This window comes from Lepisma saccharinum, chromosome 22 (assembly GCF_977018435.1).
Source record: "Lepisma saccharinum chromosome 22, izLepSacc3.1, whole genome shotgun sequence".
Lineage (NCBI taxonomy): Eukaryota > Metazoa > Arthropoda > Insecta > Zygentoma > Lepismatidae > Lepisma > Lepisma saccharinum.
Genome location: NC_139250.1, coordinates 29,219,875 through 29,238,751, shown reverse-complemented (window position 1 = coordinate 29,238,751; position 18,877 = coordinate 29,219,875).

Below are 18,877 nucleotides of genomic sequence, written 5' to 3'. Positions count from 1 at the left end.
CCCCTTGATTACAAGGCGACGATGCTGACACTGCGCCATCGGGGAGGCAAAACGATGACAAATATATTATCAAGAGCGAAGTATTTAATTATTTCTCCTAATATTAATAGTATTAGGCCTACCTTAGGTTGAGATGGTTCAGGACAAGTGATGCCATCGCTGTATCCCAACAAACAAACAAAAAAGTTCGATCAACATAAAATATAATCCAATAATAACACTCAGTGGCGGGGATTGGGTCCCAAAACCAGGGGGCAAGGTGCCAAAACTGGGGGGCAAGGATAATTTATTTTCCTTTGGTAGATAAGGTTTAGCATAATCCAGGGGCAAAAGTGGCAAAAAGGGGGGCAACTGCTCCCTCATTCGCCGCCACTGAAACACTGTCAGATTGCCAAAGAATATGAAGAAAAAGTTTACCACAGATAGGCAAATCGGTACTAGATCTCCTTGAAATTCAAAGTTTCTGCAGCCGAAAGTCGAATCCGGTACTTCTTGGTTGCAGACCAATAAAGTTGTAAGATAATAACGTTAATACACACCAGCAAAAGCAGTGGCGACAATAACAGTGTTGCAACCCCACGCAGTCCTAAATGAAGTTTCATAATATCTACTTGTAGTTTCCTCAGGCTAGGCTTTATTTAACTCAACAACACCATTGATATGCAAGAACCGAATAATGAAATAATAGCTAATAATCACATGGTTTCATTTTACCATGCAGTTACGAATACTACGCCGGACCCCGTGGCGGAGTGCAGAGGCGCAACCACGAATTTTTGTCTGGGAGGGGGGCAAATACCAGGATAAACGTAATAATAATAATAATAATAATAGCAATATTATTATATTATTAGTAGTAATAGTAATAGTAGAGTTATCGAAGACGTTTTTATCCCACTACATTACGCAAACAAGGGGTATAAGTCTGTGCTAAAGCATTTGTGCTGGAACAAATGATTTGAATTTTTTTTTCAAAACGTACAATATCTCATTAATAATGAATCACAAGCACATAAACTGTATTTTTGAAAGACATAAAATGCATGATATATATATTTGATTATAATTGTTTTTGTTACATGTAACATCTATAATTTTCACGTACAATATGTATCTATGTGATTTACACATGTGCAGATGGAGCGACATTAAATAATAAAATACAGACGCAACATGTGTAATACTAAATTACATAAATTTTCTCTAAAACGCTCCCTTTCTTCCAAACAATTGTTCATGAATTTTAGAGAAAATCAATAGAGAGAAGTCTTTCTTCTCTCTCTGCTCTGGTAATTTACAATGCGTTACAGAAAAGAAAATGCATTGCGAGCGAATTTAGATCCATTTTTTTACAAACTGAAAACAATATTGATCTAAGAGGGCACAAATTATTGAACGGGGACGCCATGGCATTCTGTCTTTTACAACTTTTTTCATTTAAATTGTTCGGAGCCCAGGGCGACTCCCGCCGCCCCCTAGCTACGGTTCTGTACTTGATGAGACTTAGAAAAGTAGGAATTGCAAGCGAAGCGAGCAAGAAAATTTTACAAAATGTATTTTTATTTGCATAGAATTTTAAACCAGGCGTGGGGCAATTGCCCCTCTGTGCCCCGTGCAGGTGGCCTTGGCCGTCAATATTTGCTCCCTTGCTTCCCATAGAACTGATTTCCGTCCAAGGTTGGGGGGGCAATGCCCCCCTGTGGTGGCGCCACTGGAGGATTGGTTAACACATCGCGCTACGACGTCAGGGGTCCTGGGATCGAATCCCGGCCTGGGAATGGATGTTTGTGAGTGTCCATTCATCAACTTCATCATATCATCACTCATCCCCATCTTCGCAAATTAGCCAAAAGTGGCACAAAAAGCGAAGTAAAATAAAGCAAATCAATAACAATAACAATGTTATGAATACTGTAGAAATCATAAGGGAGAAATTTTTGTATTTCGTTAATGCATGGATCTTAGAGTCTACCACGGACTTGCTATAAAAGGAGACTCTTGCTCCACTATGGACAAAGTACTGGTTAGAGATTACTTTGCAAACTATTGTGAGCATTGCTAGAATTGTACTACAGGTATAATTTTTTTATTGGACAAGCAAATTGGAAACTCCTTGATTAATGAACGATTTCTTCGATTACAGTTTCACTAATGTTTTTAAATTACGCTTCACATAGGCAGTAGCGTACGCAGGATTTCATCAAGGGTTATTTCTAAAGCTTTCTCCAAATTCACATTACCATTGTTTTATTATACTTTCATTAAATAATAATAATAATTAATAATACGTACTTATAATTTATTAATTAGTTGAATTACTACTAATAATACTACTACTATTAAGTAGTAGAGATCTACATAAATATAGGATAGAACGAAATTACTTTAATGTCATTCGATTTTGACAAATTCTAGGAGCATTTTTTTGTTTCTTTGTTACGAAATAATTGTCTAGTCAACGAGGTGAGACATTTTAAGTGTGAAGAAAATCCATAAAAACAAGAAAATATATTAAAATAAAATGAAATAATCAAAGTATGGAACTCATCCAAGGAGCTACGGCAGTCTGGTCGGTAGGGCGCCTGACAACCACGCGGGAGATCAGGGTTCGATTCCCGGAATTGGTTGGAATTTTTCAGCTCTTGTCCCCGCATAAATGTTCCCGATAATTCACATCTGGATTGTTTCGCTGTCAAAACATTTTACAATAGTGTTATGCCCTTATATTTATGACATAAACAGAATTAAACATCTCAAGATTGTGGCCGCGGTGGCTCAGTGGGCGGCCCCTGTGGCGGAGTGGTTAGCACATCGCGCTACGACGCCAGAGGTCCCGGGTTCGATTCCCGGCTCGGCCATGGATGTTTGTGATTGTCTGTCCTGAAAAGTCTTGAAATTGAAATATGAATGAAATGATATGAGTGAATGAAGTGTGATGGGGGAAGCTTCCGCATAGGGGCTTTCCTTTTAAAAAAAAAAAAAAAAAAAAAAAAAGTCGGTAACGCGTCTGACTACCATGCTCAAGGTCCCGGGTTCGATCCCCGGCCGGTTCAAATCCGGGAACTTTTCTAACGGTGGAAGCGGCCCCGGCGCCTACCCAGCGTCGAATAACATGGGTACCTGGGGGAAACCCTGGGGGGTAAAGGCGGTCAGGGGCGTGATGCTGATCACATCACCCCCACTCACGACCGGATCAAGAAAGTGTGGGGCGTTACCCCCACACCCCCTATACGCCTTCATGGCGTGGTGCTATGCACAGGGGAACACTTTACCTTTTTTTTACCTTTTTAAGATTGGAACTTCATATTTATTAATCTTGTTGTCGTTTGAAATAAGAAATGTAAACGGTGCCAGTCTAAACAATGGGAAGGCGGACTGGTGGCTGTGTATTCTTGCGTACGCCACTGCACATAGGGGGATTTTATGCAAAGGTTCATTAATAAAAACAACCGCTTAAGGGCCTTTAACTTTCCCCTTGTGGGGTCCCTATCGCCACCGCCCTGCAGAAGCCTACAAAACCTCTTCTTCTTCTTTCTAAACGGGTCTCCCGATTGTGTAGTGGTAATGCCGTCGCCTTGTAATCAAGGGATTTCGGGTTTCATACTAGGTGGAGGCATATAGTTGTTTCATACATACAGCGTACAAATTGTCCTAGCATCGAAATACGCAATTAAGAAAGTTGTTAATCTACCCTCTACAACCTGTGAAAGTTCTCATTGTTATATTGTCAATGTAAGTTCAATTGGCAATAAATAAATCAATTATTTTGTAATTATTGCGCGGAGAATAAGACTTCAAAAATCAAGAAATGATACATTTACGCGAACATTTGTTTCTGGTATAACCCACTACATATTTATTATTCTCTCGTTACGTAAGTGTATACATGTTCCCAAATAAAAATATTTGCTTCGTCACAGTATTACTTCATTTACTGTATTCCCAAAATGTTCATCTTCTCATGTGCAAAATTTATTGAGAAAAAAAAATTGTAAATATTAATTTGACTGGTTTCTTCAAACTTCATTTCAGAAGATTTTTTTTATTTTACATTTTCGTACACAACTCTCACGTTTCTGTCACTATACAATCAATGAACACATAAAATATCTCAGAAGATCCCACATTGTGAACGAGTGGTTGGTTCAAGTGGACTGGTACACATTTTCTGTGAACATTTTCCTCACAGTTTAAACGGGAGATTTGTGAATATGATAAGAGTTAACAATTTAATATTTTTTCGTCAATAATGTCTCCATTGTTGCGTTTCTTCTTACAAGATTACTTCCATGGCATAGAAAATGTTCACATGCATCTATGTAAGAAACACTATTTTCCGCTTGTAAACAAACACAGGTATGTAAATATAATTCATATTTTTTTAGTGTGTGCTGAGACGTAATTTGTTACCATTATCGTATAAGTATAAAACCAACTGTATGGGCCAAGCCTACGAGTGTGTTAAATTTTACTCTAAAATTTAAGAAGTTTTATGATGATTATTGCTTATTAATCGATCTTCTGGCGCGGTCGTCGAAAATTCAGTCTCTAGCGAGAGAATGTAGCGTGGGTAATTCAATCAGCTTGCCTTGTTAATCTGCCCCTGTGTTGCGAAATATGCTGTGGTGTTTGTATCATCACGAGGGACGAAAAAATAAACAGCCAATGTAAGTGTGCGGGACAGAATTTTTTGGTCGGGACGGGATCGGGACGGGAAATTTTCGTGACGGGAATTGTTCGAAATTTCCCGAAGCTCTGAAAATCTTGAATTCTACACGTCATTTTCAACTTAAATGATTGTTTTTGCATTTCTGGAGTAAAAGTAAACAATTTCCGATAAGTTTCAGACACTTGCAATGCAGAAAACGTCGAGAATTAACAACTTTTTTAAAATTACCATTCGGTATTTCCCGACTGCTCGGGATCCCGAAAAGTCGGGAAGTCATTTCCCGAAGTCGGGATCGGGCCGGGAAATTTTTTCCCGATCCCGGTCCCGACTTTTCGGGATCCCGAACACCCCTAGTGATGAGTAAACAAATGACTGTCCACTTCAGTACGGGAGTTGGTCGCGGAATTTCTCTTTTTGACACGTCTATCACTAAAAGCTATATTCAGTCGGAAGGGCTTTCGAAATGTCACGCGGGAGACCCGGGCTTGATTCCAGGCATAGTTGATCTTAAGTAGGAATTTCTCCACAGATATCCCTGCAGACCCGTAGCGAGGGTAGGCTAGAAGGGCTCAGTCAGAAAATTCGACTGAGAAATTTACACCTAGCAGGTATCACACTGCTGGAATTTTCTGCTTCCCAAAGTAGTATTAATAGTACGCTTTTAAAGATGTTCTTCAGACACTAAAACATAAATGAAATATTCATAAATATCACTTCGAGTATTTCATGTCGGTTCGCTGTCTTGCTTTTCCAGAACATTGATCTATAATTCTTGATCTACTATATATTTTTTAATGAATTTAGAATTTGAATTTGATCTACTATATATTTTTAATGAATTTAGAATTTGAATTTGATCTACTATATATTTTTAATGAATTTAGAATTTGAATTTGATCTACTATATATTTTTAATGAATTTAGAATTTGAATTTGATCTACTATATATTTTTAATGAATTTAGAATTTGAATTTGATCTACTATATATTTTTAATGAATTTAGAATTCGAATTTTTTATGTCCACTTTTATGCACATATAGGGAAATCAGGACTGGGACTACAATTTAAAGTGGAATTCAACTCCCTATTACAGTGTCATTTATAGCAGAGTACGAATCACAGATTATTTTACAGTAGAACAAGTATCACAGAATCCTTTATGTTAGAGCAAGAATTAGAAATTCGTTTGTACGTAGTAAAACAAGAATCTCAGAAAGTTTTACAGTAGAACAAGAATCTCAGAATCCTTTATGTTAGAGCAAGAATTAGAGATTCGTTTGTACGTAGTAAAACAAGAATCTCAGAAAGTTTTACAGTAGAACAAGAAACTCAGAATCCTTTGTGTTAGAGCAAGAATCAGAGATTCGTTTGTTCGTAGTAAAACAAGAATCTCAGAAAGTTTTACAGTAGAGCAAGAATCTCAGAATCCTTTGTGTTAGAGCAAGAATCAGAGATTCGTTTGTTCGTAGTAAAACAAGAATCTCAGAAAGTTTTACAGTAGAGCAAGAATCTCAGAATCCTTTGTGTTAGAGCAAGAATCAGAGATTCGTTTGTTCGTAGTAAAACAAGAATCTCAGAAAGTTTTACAGTAGAGCAAGAATCTCAGAATCCTTTGTGTTATAGCAAGAATCAGAGAATCGTTTGTACCTAGTAAAACAAGAATCTCAGAAACTTTTCTAGGAGAGCAAGAATCTCAGAATATTTAATAGTAGATCAAGAATTACAGATTCTTCTTATAGTAGATCAAGAATCGCACAATCGGATATAGTAGAGCAAGAATCACAGGATACTTTATAGAAAAGAAAGACCCACAGAATCGTTTATAGTAGAGGAAGAATCACATATTCGGTGATAACTTCAGAAAATGTTATAGTACAGCAAGAATCTCAGAATACTTTATAGTAGACCAATAATTACAGATTCGTTTATAGTAAAACAAGAATCCCACAACTGTTCATATTTCAGCAAGAATCACAGTAAGAATCATAGGATAGCTTTTAGTAGAACAAACGAGAAAATCGTTGAATTTAATTTGTTGGACCTCTTACCAGGAGACCCAATTGCGGAGTATTTGGTGACGAGCATCCCGATTCCCTCTTTTCGACACCCACATGTGTAGCATAATTATACTGTGAGAAGTTTCCGTAAAATTTGCAATATTTCCATAAACTTTAACAGTCTGCATGTGAATTTACAAATACGGGATTAACTTTGTGTACAGCATAGATATATTTCTGAAAACCAATTCATTAAAATTACATTAATTGTGTTAATATAATTAATGGCCGTTAATACCATAATACTGAAAAAACAGTCACGGTCATTACTTTACGGTTCATGGCAGCGTGAATTGACGGTCTCAGACCGTCAATTTGCCAGCCAACATTCTTACAGGGTACTTGCAAAAAAACTAATCCACATCAAGATTGGTCTTGCATAAAGATAAAGAAACAAATAATAAAAATGTGAGAAGAGCTTATGAATATTCAAATGCCCTTTTACAAACACGGACGAACATGAACTATTAAATAGCATACCCTTTGGCGATAAAGTAATTACAACCGCAGTTCTTTGTTTCTTTTGAAAAACTTTGGACAAAGTCCGTCACCATTGATGATTAAAAGCTGCAGAAAAGGGCTTCTTGCGATTGTAAATAATAACACAGCACTAAATTACCTTTAGCATGCCATGGTCTTGCTCGGTTTAGCTGTCGGCGAGATATTAATTTAGCAGGTGTTGGGAAGAACTCGATCGCAGAGACCTCTCTTAGGAACCGAACAAAAGCTTACAACTTGCCTGCCTTTCAATTAAATGGAAAACAGGAACAAAAAAATATTTCGTGAGACACAGGTGTTATTAACCTTACAATTATTCCTAACAGTTCAATTTATGAGAGGAGAACGACGGGTCTTTTCCGCTTGTTTCCTTCGCTGTGTGTTAATTTTTCGTTGTGGTAGGTTTTTTTGGAAACAACTGGTCAAAGTTACTGTTTACAAGTGACTGTGTTGCGGTTACTTCGTCCAGTAACTCAGTTATCATGGGTGCTGGCAGAGAGAGGTACAGAGGGGTACTTGTACCCTTCTCCCCTCTTTGGAATAAATACAAATTTGCTGTCTTCCTTCCTTATTCCTATCTCTTTATATCCATATTATGTCTTTTCTAGCATTCCTTCCTTTCCTCCAAGTCTTAGTGTATCTTTGTTCGTGCTTCTTCTTCTTCATGTCTCTCCATTGTTCTGTGCCATTTTCTTCTTTATTCACTCTACCTCTCTCTCCCTATCTGTCTTCAGCAGTTACCTTCATTCTTTTAGCATTATCTGTGGTGTTTCTCTCTCTCTCTCTCCCTCTCCCCTCTCTCTGTCTGGCTTCTTTACTTACCGTCTTTCTTTTCTTTAACTCTCTCTGTCACGTTCCTCTCTCTCTCTCTCTCTCTCTCTCTCTGTCTGTCTGTCTGTCTGGTTTCTTTATTCACCTTCTTTCTATTTCACTGTCTCGTTCCTTTATTTTTCTTTCTCTGTCTGGCTTCTTACTTACCTTCGTTTTTTCTTTCTCTGTCTGGCTTCTTACTTACCTTCCTTTTTTTTTCTCTGTCCATGCCTCGTTTCTTTCTCTTTATCACTGTGTCTGCCTCTATTCTACACGCCATCTTTTTTACTCATTTTTTATCTTTTTCTTCCTCATTAACTTGAATTTTTGTCTTTATTTATTTGTCTCCCCATTACTTCTTTGTTCTTTATTTATTTCTCTGCCTATCACTTCTTTATTCCTCTTACCTTCTCTTGCTTTCTTTCTCTGTTTCTCGCCTCTTCCTTCTCTTCGTTTCATTAATTCCTCCATGGTTTCTATAATTTTCTTCTATCCTCTCCTTTAAAACTTATTTTTATGTGATGACGTGAACATGATTCCAACATATCCCTCTTACGAATACAAATTGCGATTTTGACCCTAGTGAAAAATTATCTGCTAATTCCTTATCCACAGTAGTGGCTCCAAAGCCGGGTGCCAAAACTGGAGAGGGGGGCAAATGCAGTATATTTCCCTTTGTAGATAGGATTTAGCATAGTGCGAGGGAAAAAGTGGCAAAAAGTGGGCGGGGGCAACTGCCCCCCTCACTCCCCTAATCGCCGCCACTGTTTATCCATTTTTTTAAAAAAAGTAACTCAGTTGAACTAATGTAAAAAGTAACTGAACGTTTCCAGTTATACGGACCAGTTATGGAAGTCAATAATTGGAGGATTAGATATAATAGGTATGGAACTGAAAGAGTAAATTGATTGATTGATTTGTTGTTATAAGTCCACTTTATGCACAGAAAGGCTAATCGGGACTGGACCTACAGTTTAAAGTGGGATGAGCAGAACATTGTTTTGTTAGATCTTGGACATACAGAAGTAATGGCAGAAGATCCGATTCCAAACTGAGTCCAGCAGAAAATGCTCTGGAGCATTTATATATAATATATATAAGGTGAATATATTACATTATATATATATATATATATATATATATATATATATATATATAATATCCACCTCTATACCCACTTCAGCCTTAGTCTGCCTCTCCGATAGGCAGACAAAGGCTAAGGTGGATAGGTGATATAATGGCGGATCTACAAGAGTTGGGGATTAGGAACTCGAGATGGAAAGCAAGAAACAAGAAAGTGGTGGTCGAGGAGACCAAGGGCTGTAGAACCAAAGAGATAGAAAGAAAGAGAATGCCACGTCATTAACATCTGCTGGTGAAGTGAACTAATTCTCCAGGGGTAAATATCCAGGCTAATTATGAATAAAATTCCAATCTTTCGAGAGGAAACGTCGCTCTATCTTCAGATTGAAGTTCTCAGGTCAACGACTGGGTTAATTCTGGAGAAGATTCGATCTTTTCAAAGGTTTGTCACTCTCGTCTCCAGGTAGGGAAGATAAAAGAACAAATGAGTTATAGACAACAAGCTTTTGAGAAGAAACTTCAATCTCATCTTCAGGGACTGAAGCCAAGCTCTATCACCTTAACGACAAAGTATGTTCATCAGATGATTTTAAGTTTTCGAGAGGTAATGTCAACCTCATATCCAGAAATTGACTTGAATATGTTCTCCTTGGTAAACGACCAGGCAAATTCGGGAGAAAATTCCGTGCTTTCGGGACATTGTTAGTCAACTTGAGAATAAAGTGAAGATAGTGTCTCGGATAAGAGACTAGAAGAGTTTAAATATGTCGGGAGTAAGGGTCACTCCCACATTCATGCATTGAAGTGAAAGGTTACTTCAGATTAACAGTTAGTACAGTTCTGAAGACGATTGTTTTCCTTCGAGCAGTAACATCAATCTCATCTTCAGGGATCACGAGTTAAATATATAGTGAAGGCACATTGCACAGTGGTTCGTATCCCACTCTAAATTGTAGGTCCAGTCCCGATTAGACTATCTATGCATAAAGTGGCTTAAAACAACAAATTCAGACTAAAGTGAGGTGGTTCCCTCGGAAAAACGACCAAACGGATTGTGGAGAAGATTTGAAGAACTAACATCAGTCTCACCTTTAACAATTAAAATGAAGAGGTTCTCTCATATTTACGGCCAAGTGAATTCTGGAGAAGATTCAAAAACTTTCGACACTTACACATCATTCTCATCTTCAGGGTTTTAGAGAAGAGATTCTCTCTGGATAACGACCGAGTGAGTCATGGAAAATTTTCCAAGCATTCCAGAGCTAAACATCATTCTCATCTTCAGGGTTGTAGAGATGATGTTCTCTCAGTCGTTGATCGTTGTTGTTGTTGATTTGTTGTTTTAAGTCCACTTTATGCACATTAAGGCTAATCGGGACTGGACCTACAGTTTAAATTGGGATCCGAACCACTTGTGCCTCGAACCCGGGACACCTTGATTATAAGGCAACAACGCTGGATGCTCTCTCAGGATAACGATCGCATGAGTCATGGAGAAGTTTCCAAGCATATCAGAGCTAAACATCCTTCTCATCTTCAGGGTTGTAGAGAAGAGGTTCTCTCAGAATAACGACCGAGTGAGTCCTGGAGAAGTTTCTAAGCATTCCAGAGCAAACCATCATTCTCATCTTCAGGGTTGTAGAGAAGAATTTCTCTCTGGATAACGACCGAGTGAGTCATGGAGAAGTTTCCAAGCATTCCAGAGCTAAACATCATTGTCATCTTCAGGGTTGTAGAGAAGAGGTTCTCTCAGGATAACGAATGAGTGAGTCATGGAGAAGTTTCCAAGCATTCCAGAGCTAAACAACATTCTCATCTTCAGGGTCGTAGAGAAGAGGTTCTCTCAGGATAAGGACCAAGTGAGTCCTGGAGAAGTTTCTAAGCATTCCAGAGCAAACCATCATTCTCATCTTCAGGGTTGTAGAGAAGAATTTCTCTCTGGATAACGACCGAGTGAGTCATGGAGAAGTTTCCAAGCATTCCAGAGCTAAACATCATTGTCATCTTCAGGGTTGTAGAGAAGAGGTTCTCTCAGGATAACGACCGAGTGAGTCATGGAGAAGTTTCTAAGCATTCCAGAGCTAAACATCATTCTCATCTTCAGGGTTGTAGAGAAGAGGTTCTCACTGGATAACGACCGAGTGAGTCATGGAGAAGTTTCTAAGCTATTCAGAGCTAAACATCATTCTCATCTTCAGGGTTGTAGAGAAGATGTTCTCACTGGATAACGACCGAGTGAGTCATGGAGAAGTTTCTAAGCATTCCAGAGCTAAACATCATTCTCATCTTCAGGGTTGTAGAGAAGAGGTTCTCTCAGGATAACGACCGAGTGAGTCATGGAGAAGTTTCCAAGCATTCCAGAGCTAAACATCATTCTCATCTTCAGGGCTGTAGAAAAGAAGTTCTCTCAGAATAATGAACGAGTGAGTCATGGAGAAGTTTCCAAGCATTCCAGAGCTAAACATCGTTCTCATCTTCAGGGTTGTAGAGAAGAGCTTCTCTCTGAATAACGACCGGGTGAGTCCAGAAGAGTTTCTAAGCTTTTCAGAGCTAAACATCATTCTCATCTTCAGGGTTGTAGAGAAGAGGTTCTCTCAGGATAACGACCGAGTGAGTCATGGAGAAGTTTCCAAGCATTCCAGAGCTAAACATGATTCTCATCTTTAGGGTTGTAGTGAAGAGGTTCTCTCTGGATAACGACCGAGTGAGTCCTGGAGAATTTTCTAAGCATTCCAGAGCTAAACATCATTCTCATCTACAGGGTTGTAGAAAAGAGGTTCTCTCAGAATAACGACCGAGTGAGTCATGGAGAAGTTTCCAAGCATATCAGAGCTAAACATCCTTCTCATCTTCAGGGTTGTAGAGAAGAGGTTCTCTCAGAATAACGACCGAGTGAGTCATGGAGAAGTTTCTAAGCATTCCAGAGCTAAACATCATTCTCATCTTCAAGGTTGTAGAAAAGAAGTTCTCTCAGGATAACGACCAGGTGAGTCCTGGAGAAGTTTCCAAACATTTCACAGCTAAACATCATTCTCGTCTTCAGGGTTGTAGAGAAGAGGTTCTCACTGGATAACGACCGAGTGAGTCATGGAGAAGTTTCTAAGCATTCCAGAGCTAAACATCATTCTCATCTTCAGGGTTGTAGAGAAGAGGTTCTCTCAGGATAACGACAGGGTGAGTCCAGAAGAGTTTCTAAGCTTTTCAGAGCTAAACATCATTCTCATCTTCAGGGTTGTAGAAAAGAAGTTCTCTCAGGATAACGACCGGGTGAGTCAAGGAGAAGTTTCTAAGCATTCCAGAGCTAAACATCATTCTCATCTTCAGGGTTGTAGAAAAGAAGTTCTCTCAGGATAACGACCGGGTGAGTCATGGAGAAGTTTCCAAGCATTCCAGAGTTAAACATTTTTCTCATCTTCAGGGTTGTAGAGACGAGGTTCTCTCTGGATAACGACCGAGTGAGTCATGGAGAAGTTTCCAAGCATTCCAGAGCTAAACATCATTGTCATCTTCAGGGTTGTAGAGAAGAGGTTCTCTCACGATAACGACCGAGTGAGTCATGGAGAAGTTTCCAAGCATTCCAGAGCTAAACATCATTCTCATCTTCAGGGTTGTAGAGAAGAGGTTCTCTCTGGATAACGACCGAGTGAGTCATGAAGAAGTTTCTAAGCATTCCAGAGCTAAACATCATTCTAATCTTCAGGGTTGTAGAAAAGAAGTTCTCTCAGGATAACGACCGGGTGAGTCATGGAGAAGTTTCCAAGTATTTCAGAGCTAAACATCATTCTCATCTTCAGGGTTGTAGAGAAGAGTTTCTCTCAGGATAACGACCGAGTGAGTCCTGGAGAAGTTTCCAAGCATTCCAGAGCTAAACATCATTCTCATCTTCAGGGCTGTAGAAAAGAAGTTCTCTCAGAATAACGACCGAGTGAGTCATGGAGAAGTTTCCAAGCATTCCAGAGTTAAACATCGTTCTCATCTTCAGGGTTGTAGAGAAGAGCTTCTCTCTGAATAACGACAGGGTGAGTCCAGAAGAGTTTCTAAGCTTTTCAGAAGTAAACGTCATTCTCATCTTCAGGGTTGTAGAGAAGAGGTTCTCACTGGATAACGACCGAGTGAGTCAAGGAGAAGTTTCTAAGCATTCCAGAGCTAAACATCATTCTCATCTTCAGGGTTGTAGAAAAGAAGTTCTCTCAGGATAACGACCGGGTGAGTCATGGAGAAGTTTCCAAGCATTCCAGAGCTAAACATTTTTCTCATCTTCAGGGTTGTAGAGACGAGGTTCTCTCTGGATAACGACGGAGTGAGTCATGGAGAAGTTTCCAAGCATATCAGAGCTAAACATCCTTCTCATCTTCAGGGTTGTAGAGAAGAGGTTGTCTCAGAATAACGACCGAGTGAGTCCTGGAGAGGTTTCTAAGCATTCCAGATGTAAGCATCATTCTAAAATCTTCATTCTCATCTTCAGAGCTGAAATGAATAGGTTCTCTCAGGATAACGACCAGGTTAGTCCTGGAGAAGTTTCCTAACATTTCACAGCTAAACATCATTCTCATTTTCAGGGTTGTAGAGACGAGGTTCTCTCTGGATAACGACCGAGTGAGTCATGGAGAAGTTTCCAAGCATATCAGAGCTAAACATCCTTCTCATCTTCAGGGTTGTAGAGAAGAGGTTGTCTCAGAATAACGACCGAGTGAGTCCTGGAGAGGTTTCTAAGCATTCCAGATGTAAGCATCATTCTAAAATCTTCATTCTCATCTTCAGAGCTGAAATAAATAGGTTCTCTCAGGATAACGACCAGGTTAGTCCTGGAGAAGTTTCCTAACATTTCACAGCTAAACATCATTCTCATTTTCAGGGTTGTAGAGAAGATGTTCTCTCTGGATAACGTCCGGGTGAGTCCAGGAGAGTTTCTAAGATTTTCAGAGCTAAACATCATTCTCATCTTCAGGGTTGTAGAGAAGAGGTTTTCTCAGGATAACGACCGGGTGAGTCCTGGAGACGTTTCCAAGCATTCCAGAGGTAAGCATCATTCTCAAATCTTCATTCTCATCTTCAGAGCTGAAATGAATAGGTTCTTTCAGGATAACGACCGGGTGAGTAAAGGAGAAGTTTCCTAGTATTCCAGAGGTAAGCATCATTCTCAAATCTTCATTCTCATCTTCAGAGCTAAAATGAATAAGTTCTCTCAGGATAACGGCCGGGTGAGTCCTGGAGAAGTTTCCTAGCATTCCAGAGCTATACATCATTCCGATCATCAAGGCTGAAGTGAATAGGTTCTCTCAGGAAAACGACCGGGTGAGTCCTGGAGAAGTTTCTTAGCATTCCATAGCTAAGCATCATTCTCAAAAGTTCATTCTCATCTTCAGGACTGCAGTGAAGAGTTTCTCTTAGGATAACAACCGCGTGAGTATCGGCGAAATTTCCAAGCTTTCGAGAGCTAAACCAGGTGAGTCCTGCATTAATTTCCAAGCATCCCAGAGTTAAACATCATTCAAATGAAGAGGTTGTTTGGGGTTAGTGAGTTCTGGATGAAATTTGATTATCTGTGAAACTTCAAGTTTTTAGAAACTTTTCAGAATTGGTTCAAAGCAGATGACACACCGTCTCACCATTCTCAAAACCACGAAGTGCTATATCTTACTTTTGAGATAAAAGCATTTTAATAGCAAGATCCCGGAAACAAAGGTTTTACATGTGGATAAATGTTGTTGATAGTTTGATTGATTGTTTTGGTGTTTTAAGTCCACTTTATGCTAATCGGTTCTGGACCTACAGTTTAAAGTGGAATGAACCACTACGTGCCTCCACCGGGAATTGAACTCAAGAGCCCTTGATTACAAGACCACGATGCTACCACTGCGCCATAGGGGAGGCCCCAGAATAAATGTTGTCATCTGTAAAATATGTACTTACTTATAGCTATTTATTAGGTCATTTAAGTTAGTATAGGAATCTATCAACGAGAGGTAGCCAGATACTGCACTAGGTGAAAAGGTTGTTAATTGCACATTCGTGGTTTTGACGGTATCTAATCGCTCACACTTAACAAAGGTGGTCGGAGTGTGGTTCTAAGCACCTCCACAAATGGCCGAGATTATGAATCTGTGGGGCAATGCTTCCACAACTCCCACACATGCCTTCGCGTTAGGTTCCAATAAACAGGGGGTAGCTTTACCGTCCTGTTTTGAGGAAAGAAATGACTTGCTTGAACCTTCCTGGAAAAATCCTGCATTGAACGTCCATGTCCAATACCTGAATCGTCTGTCACAAACGCACATGATTTTCCCCTTTGATGCAAAGCAAGATTTCTTTACGGACAATGAATCTATAAACCGACATCCTCAGCTATAGAGCGAGTCTCTGAAAATAATCTCGCCCCAATTTTCACACTTGAAGGCGAGAAAGAAGGATCGCTGTTAATTGGTGAAGGCGGCTCGACGGTCTTCTCCCCCTGAGCCTACATTATTGTCTTGATGGGGCATTGTTTCTTCCTTCCCAAAGACATTAAAGCGGCACAATTCACGAGAGTTACATGAAAGAAGAGGGAAGAAAATGTGTAATTAACTTCTGAAGCAGAGCAGGAAGAGGGGGGAAAAGAATGGGTGTGAAGAAACAATGAGAGCTAAAGAACGTGATGGTTTGCGTTACACCGAGCAGTTTACTAATCCTAGCATCATACCTCTTTCTTTCTTCTTCATATTTATTATGGTGTACATTGCTGCAAGAGGGCAGTGGGCTGGAAGAAAGAAAGGAATAAAGCAGAGAGAAATTATTGTTGCATTACTTGCGCTTAATAATTCGAAATGAGAACCTCGTTGCTGGCGCAATATAGCGCCATCTCTTTACTTGCATTTTTTTAAAAATACGACTTCAATCACTTTTAATCTCCAACTTTAAGTCTCTCCGCGTAATTAATACGTTTTTCAAGCCATCGGTGGTGCTTTTTAGCTTCTGCAGGGGGGAAGGGGGGGGGTGAGATGACGACACGCTGAGAATCCTTGGTCATTCTCCGTAACGATCTTTTCTTAGTCATCAGGAACCTTAATCTGCATCCTACATTAGCTCACCCCCACTCCGTCATCCCCCAAGGCCGGGTAAGTGGTTAGGGAAAAGATAATTAAAATTAGATCCTTCACCGAAGGAGAAAAATAAAGGAGAAACCCCGAACATTAGCTGTGATGAGCCCATTCCCCCCCCCACCCCCATTTCTTCTACCTCTTCTCTTGACGTTGCTCTGAAAGTCATGATTCTGTGATGCTTGTATGAAGTGATTTCTCCCCATCTTAACAGCGCCGTCTTGTGTGTCTTTCGACAACTATGAGGCGGAAGCTATGATCACGAGGTGACATTACCGGAAGTAGTTGTGACATCAGCTTTGCGCCTGGTTCAAATTCCGGGCCCTACGCGTTGCAGCATGGTACTGTAAGCCGAGTTTATTTTTTACGCACAGAGTCAATTTTGTGTACAGATAGGCTAATTGTGACTGGGCCTACAGTTTAAAGTGGGATCCGAACCACTTTGTATCTAACCCGGTACCCTTTGATTACAAGGCGGTCCAAGAGCTTTCTGGTAAGACAATGCGTGATTTGAGGATGGAACCAAAAATTATATCCCTTCGCGCTACGACGCCAGGGGTCCCGTGTTCGAAGCCCTGCCTGGGTGTTTGTGAGTGTCTAAACCAAATGATTGATTTCATTTGGTTTATTTTACTTTGCATTGGCGCCACTTTTCGCTAATCGCGAAGAGGATGAGGGATGATATGATGAAATTGATGAATGGACACTCACAAAGAACAACCATGCCCAGGCCAGGGTCCCTGGCGTTGTACCATGTGCTAACCACTCCGCCACGGAGGTCGGCTATTATAATGATAAACCAAACCAATCAATCAAAAATTATAGTTCTCAAACAGAAGACAAACACATAAACGACCTTTTGCATAGCACAAATAGGTAATTTTTATAATATATTCAATGTAACGCTTGTTCTACATAATAACTAAATATTAAGAACCATGACAAATACTAAATTTAACCAAACATTTTTATTGTAGTAAACTTTCACTACTAGATATAATCTAGTGTAGCATAGTTATATACTTTTCTGTGAATCCTACAATATTTTAAAAACTTGGAAATTTAGTGCCATCTAGTGGCAGACTATAGAGTTTTACCGTCTTGTGTTATTCAATTTGATATGAAAGGCTTGAATTTGAATTTGAAAGGCTTACTCAAATATTCCACAAACAGCCGATGAATGCCCATTTGGTCAATGGCGCACACTTTTTCCAAAAGAAGCTCGAGGATAACAACCCACCCACCAACTAAATATCCATATGTATGTTTGTTTGTGTGTGTGAGAGAGGTTTAGTTAATTCTATAAAGAGAGTGGTAATTGGACTGGAGTGAGTGAGTATTTCACTTTGGTTGCTATTTGTTTTACTCTGGGGGGGGGGGGGGGCTGTAGGCCATGTACAATTTATATAATACCTTATGATTCAAGAGTAGTTATTGGAATTTCCCCCAATGCAAATTTTTGAAAAACCACAATGTCTCTACCTAAATGAGTGAATGTGTGTGTGTCTGTGCGCACATATTCATATATGTGGGGGGGGAGGCTTACAATAAAATAGGAAAATTCTTAGCAGGCACAATCACCGAAAAGGAGCTCAACAGATAAAGTTTTACCCACTCCTGTGCCCACCTGAGTCAGATCCTTTGGCGACGGCACTGGCTCGTTCATATATTTAATAGTAACCATTCACAAGAATAAGTCTTGCACTAGTTTTACTCGTAACGATAAAAGGACATCCATAGGTATTTACAGAAATGGTTTCTTAGGTAAATTAACTGCACCTATAGCAAAATATTTGTCACTTTCACCCATCTTCTGACACTTTATCATCATTTTACTCTCATTAGGTTCACCAAAATTATTCAACACCAACTGAGCACATGTTAGATTGTATTTTTACCCCTGCATTCAGTAATGTATTTCATGGGTCTTCCTTATCGCACAACGCTAGGACAACCTTGCGTTTTGACTTCAGTTGAAGAAAGCCTACGTTGTTAGGTTTGGTTCTCTTAGCATAAGTACACTGCAAATGTGTTATTTATGCTAAGAGAACTAAACCTAACTAGACTAACCTAACAACTTAGCAGTGGCGTAGCATGGGCATTTCGGGTGGGAACGCCAAGTCCGAAGGAAGAGTCGGCCCTTTTTTGGTTAATAATTTACTTATGGAATTAGTCGCCACAGGTGTTGTTTATTTGCCTAAAGTCAGCTGGGTTTGCAATAAAGCATCATCATCCATGCAGTTTTTAGCTAGAAAATTAGATGTCTCACTATGCAACAAATGTTTTGAACTCTGGTGTTTTATACCTTTCGGCATGACACAAATCATTATAAAACCTACCTGAATCACAAGCCTCTGGACAACAGTAGACGTCATTGTTGTGAATGATCCAACTAATGATTGATTTGGTTTATTTTACTTCGCTTTTCTACCACTTTTGGTTAATCGCGAATATGAATATGAGTGATGATGATATTGATGAAGGGACACTCACAAAGAACACCCGTGCTCACCCCGGGATTCGAATCAGGGGCCTCTGTCGTCTTGGCGCGCTGTGCAAAACACTCTGACACGGAGGTGGGCGGATGATCCAACTATCGTACACTCTACTAACATAACAGTGCCGATTAGTAATTCAGACCACTGTTTATTACGTCTTGAGAATGTTGATAAACATTTTAAA